Raw genomic sequence first — 5,726 nt, 5'->3', positions numbered from 1 at the left:
CAGTTTGGAAACTCAAGATGATGGAAACTTACTTCTAGATGAAGGCAGCTCACAGCATCAGACTGATATGGAAGTGGAGAAAATTTATTCACCTTCAGAGACACATGCAGAAATTGAAGTAAATGAAGAAAGGATGAGGAAGTTACAAACAAGTTACAGTATGGGGACCCAGCTTCATGGCCCAGATGTGCTGACAGCGTGCGGAAAATTCTCATGGAACATGGACCCGAACAAGTTCATGAATTTCCCTTCCCGAAGGATGGAAATAAAAAAATTTTCTGCTCAGCATTACAAGAGGAAACTCATTAATAGGGAAGAAATTCATCGAAACTGGTTACAATATTCAATGTTGAAGGACTCTGTGTTTTGCTTTGGCTGAAAGTTGTTTAGAAATCAAGCAACTGGTACACCACTTACTGAAAATGGTTCAAAGGACTGGAAAAACATCTTCAATTCTCTCTTCACATGAAAAGTACAGGACATTTGGAATGTTTTCAAATTTGGAAAGAACTTGAATTACAATTGCAAAAAGGAAAAACTATCGAAGAAAATTTGTGTGTGATCAAAGAAAAAAAATATTGGCAACAAATATTAGAGAGTCTGATTGCTTTAGTGAGAGTTCTCGATGGGCAAAATTTAGCATTCCGCGGCAGAAAAGAAAAAAGAAAAAATTCCGGGTAAGGGAAACTTTTTAAAATTTGTTGAATACCTAGCTTTGTTTGATCCAGTCATGAAGGAGCATCTACGTAAAATAACTGATCATGAAACAGAGGTTCATTACTTAGGAAAAAATATGCAGAATGAACTGATTCAAATCCTAGCAAATGCCATTAAAAAGAAAATTGTAGAAGCTGCCCATTCTGCAAAATACTTTTCAATAATACTGGACTGTACACCAGATGTGAGTTATGTTGAACAAATGATGATCATTCATTTTGTGGATATGGAAAAGTCTGCAGATGAAGATAATGTTGAAGTGCTCATAAAGGAATATTTTTTGGGTTTCATACCACTGAAGGAGACAACTGGAGCATTTATGACTGAAATTATTCTATAAGAGCTTGAAACTATGTCATCTGTTGAAAACTTACATGGCCAAGGCTATGATAATGGGAGTAATATGAAGGGTAAAGACAGTGATGTGCAAAGGAGAATGATGGAAATCAATCCTAGGGCCTTATTCGTTCCTTGCAGTGAGCACTCTCTGAATTTGGTTGGCAGTGATGCTGCTAGATGCTGTTTGGAGGCAAGCAGTTTCTTTGACCTGGTGCAATGTGTTTGTGTTTTTCTCAGGCTCAACATGCCGTTGGGAGATTCTGACTCGCCATGTAAATTCTCTAACTGTGAAACCACTTAGTCAGACAAGATAGGAGAGTCGCATTGATGCTATGAACTTGGAAACATTTATGATACCCTAATTGAAATTTCTGATGATACTACCTTTACTGGATCATCTGGCAATACTGCACGTTCAGATGCAGAAGCTCTTGCAAATGGCCTTTCCAAGTTCAAATTTGTGACTTCACTCATTTTGTGGTATAATATCCTTTTCGAGATTAACCTCACTACTAAGCAGATTCAGGAAAAGAACTTGAACCTACATTCTGCTATTCAAAAACTGCTGCAAACTAAAAATATTCAGAAGTGCTGAAGGGTTCAAAAGAACACTGGGAGATGCTCTTGAGCTTGCTGAAAAAATAGACTTTCTGACAGAATTTGAACCAGAGCCAGTTCACATTCAGCAAAAGAAACAGCAGTTTTTGTATGAAGGACGAGACACACCCATTCAGAACCCAAAACAAAGGTTCAAAGTGAATTTCGACTTTGGAGTCCTTGATACTGCTGTTCACTTGGTTGACGAAAGATTTCAACAAATGCGGCAGCTGGAGTCAGTATTTGGCGTTCTATAGGATATCCACAGATTGCAAAAGAAAACAGCAAAACAGATAAGAGAATTTTGTATAAAACTGGAGTCGGCATTGACTCATGAAAATTCAAAAGACATTGATGCTACAGATTTGTGTAGTGAGGTTCAGGCTTTTTCAAGACGACTTAAGAAACATTCCACTCCTGAAGAAATTCTGAAGTTTGTTTGTGAAAATAAACTCACAATTTTCCAAACATTTTTATAGCTCTACGCATTCTTTTAACTTTGCCAGTTTCCGTAGCTAGTGGGGAACGTAGCTTCTCAAAGTTAAAATGGATAAAAACATATCTGCGTTCAACAATGGTGCAAGAGAGACTTGTTGGACTTGCCACAATGTCAATAGAGCATGAAATAGCTGGAAAACTTGATCTAAAAGAACTAGAGACTGAATTTTCAAAACTTAAAGCAAGAAAAGTCATGTTTTAAGAGCACAGAGTGTTTTTTATTTGGAGTGTTTTGTAAATACAGGTTAAAGTTCATTGAAGAGTTTTCTTATTTCTTTCTATATTGGATGTGGTGGAAATGACAGTTAAAGCAGTATAGCGTAATGGATGATTTTGGATTTGTAATTATAAAAATTATAAACAACATTTTTTAATGCATTTTATTTGAAATCAGACTGAAACATCATCTAGCTGTCATGTACAAATCTATTCTGAAAATTTCGTGTCTCTATTTTATCTGATCTCAGAAACATTGGTTGGACAGATGGACAGACAAACCGAATAATTAAGCCTCTGTTTAAAGCTTAAAAAACATTAAAAGGAAAAAAAGGGGCAAAATGTTTCCCAGTTTACCAAAAACCTCAGCCTAGATCTGCCCTTGGGGTTTGGGGCGCCGATTGCATGGTTCTCCTAGGATGCCAGTTGCTGGCAGCTAGTCTAGGGCCACCCCTGGGTCTGGAGCACAGGGATGAATCCAGAGAACCCGGCTGCTTTGGACGCTGGCTACTCCAGAGCCAGCTGCTTCTCCTGTGCCCAGCCTGTGCCATCAGCAGAGACACTGGCCATCCCTACTAGCAAAGGACGGGGCCTGGGAGAAGGGGCTGCAGGCCTGCCCAAGGAGGGGTCCGTGGATAAGGTCCAGGCCTAGGAGCTATGTGCCCTGGGTTCTAGCCTAGCCTCTGCCCCATGCTCCTGCTGGGCTGTCAGACAACTCAGCCCCTTTGTGGGGGAGGCTGCTCGTTCTGGCCCTAACCTCTCTGAGCCTCCAGTGTGCAATGCAACTCCAGCCAGGGCTGGGAAAGGAGAGCGTCCAGCGGCAGAGGTGACTGGAGCTGGGGCAGAGGGGTGTGGCTGTGCTGGGGAGAAGGCAGGCCAGGCCTCCCCTGCTGAAGTCTCTTTCTAGCCCTGGGCACTTTAAGCAGGAGGCTGGTCTGTGGTTCTGGTGCTGGGCCAGGCCACCTGGGTTCATTCTGCCACAGACTCTGCACAGCCTTAGGCGAGTCCCTTCCACTCTCTGTACAATGGGGATAAGGAAGCTTCTTCCCTCTTAAACCCAGGGGTGTCTGTGATATGCCCAGATACCCCAGTGAGGGGCCCAGCCTTGGGGACAGGGGAGCTCTGTGCAGCAGCTGATGGAAAAGCAAAAGTGAGCCGTTTTACTGGGCGGGGGCAGCAACAGCCAACTCCCTCCTGCTCAGGGCCGGCTTCCGTGGGGGGAGGCTGGGGCCCTAGCAATTCGGACAGCAAGCAAGTGGGGCAGCCCAGGTGGTCTCCTGTCCCCCGCCAGCCACTTGGGAGGAAGCAGGCACAGCTTTACCTCTCTGCCCAGTCAGTGGCTGTAAGCTGGGCTGCTGCCCCCTACTTACCCAGTCAGCCCCAGAGGCATCCACACGCCCATTTACCAGATCCCTGGCCGTCAGCAATCCCAGCTGGGAACTGCAGCCTCTCTGCAAGCAGGGGCAGCCTGGGGCGGGGAGGGGGGAGGAAGCACAGCCCCACACAGGCACGTTCAGGGCAGCCCTAACTCACACAGTAAACACAGATCTCTGACTAGTCCTGGGAGGCTTCCCGAGGTGCAGATCCCTTGTCCAAGGCTGGCCACACCTGCCGGCTGGTGAACAGCCCACACCAGGGAGGTTTCTGTCCCAAATGTCATTTATTAAACACACTCAGAGCACTGGGACCATAAGGCAGCACTTTCTATCCACGGGCCACTACCCTCTGCAAATGGATTTACAGTCCAGGCGCTAAGGGGCCCATCCCTGGCAGAGAGGCACCCTGAGCTCCAGCCATATGCATGGTGAGCACAGCACAGGGAGTCACTAAGGGGAACGGTAAGTGTGGGGAATCCACAGCAGAAAAGTGCTGCTTGCCCCCAGCCATCCTTTCTAGCGAGGTCAGCGCTAAGCTCCCCCCACCGCCCCGGCACCACTGCAGTGAAACCCTGGCTCCAGGCACTGAGCAGGGGCTCCCACCTGCCAGGAACAACAGAGCTAAAGACCATTGTGACCAGAGTCCCAGGGGAGCCTGCACTGAGGTCACTCAATTAAGGTGAGCTACAAAGAATGGGGCAGACAATCCCCAAAGCTGGTGGATATTCCAATACTTACATTTACCAAGTCAGCGCAAAACAGCTTCTGTTGTACCCCACTGGTTACCCAGAAACTAACAGCACAGTTCCCTTAAAGCAACCCAGCCTCAGGCCTCCACCCAGACACCCAAGTCAAATAGGAGGAGGATCAATGAAAATCTTATTCATCATACCAGAAAGTTCTACCAATCCTAAAGAATCAGATACATTACCTCCCGGGTTAATGAATATTCCAGATCTTACCCAAATACACCCTTCCAGCCAATTCTTCTAAACTACACTAAAATTTATTAAAAGAAAAGAGAGAGGGAATTGGTTAAAAGATCAGCATAAAAGATCAGACACGAGTACAGTTCTTGAGATTAAATTCAGAGTAGAGATGGTGAGCTTTGTAGTTGCAAAGAGTTCTTTCAGAATTAGTCCACGGGGTTCTAGTCCAATGTCCATATTCAGGGCGATTCCAGATTAAAACTGTATTGCCACCCTTCCTTCTGCGCTGTCTTCAGAGCTGGGTGGCCGGAGAGAGGCAGCCGTTGGCCGGGCGCCCAGCTCTTAAGGCAGTGCCCCACCTGCAGAAGCGCAGAAGTAAGGGTGGCAATACCATACCCTGCCACCCTTATTTCTGTGCTGCTGCCTTCAGAGTCGGGCGGCTGGAGAGTGGCGGCTGCTGACTGAGGGCCCAGCTCTGCAGGGAGCAGCACAGAAGTAAGGGTGGCAATACCATCCCATCCTTCTGTGCTACTGCTGACGGCAGCTCTGCCTTCAGAGCTGGGCTCCTGGCCAGCAGCTGCTGCTCGCCAGCTGCCCAGCTCTGAAGGCAGCGCCGTCGGCAGCAACAGCCCAATAGGAAGGATAGCAGCACCGCAACCCCACACACAATAACCTTGCAACCCTCCGACAACTCCCTTTTGGGTCAGGACCCATACAGTTACAACACCCTGATGCAAATAGCTGAAATCATGAATTTTTTTTTTTTTTTTTTAAATCCTATGACTCTGAAATTGACCAAAATGGACCGTGAATTTGGTAGGGCCCTACCTATACGTCTGGGAGTTCAGGGCTCCTCTCTGCAGGAGGGCTCAGGCAGGATCTGGAGGGGTGACCTGCTGCTGGAGGGATGGTACCCCAGGCACAAGACCAATTAGTGCGGGGGGGGAGGGGGGCTTGGCCCAGTGGAGGGTCCGGGGCTGGTTTGCCAGGATCAGGTCCCTGCCTTGCCACACCCAAGCCAGTAAATGGGGCCCAGGCATGGCACCAGCCCCGC

This window comes from Emys orbicularis, chromosome 19 (assembly GCF_028017835.1).
Source record: "Emys orbicularis isolate rEmyOrb1 chromosome 19, rEmyOrb1.hap1, whole genome shotgun sequence".
Taxonomy (NCBI): Eukaryota; Metazoa; Chordata; order Testudines; family Emydidae; genus Emys; species Emys orbicularis.
The sequence above is the reverse complement of the archived record's forward strand: the minus strand, read 5'-3'. Positions refer to the sequence as shown.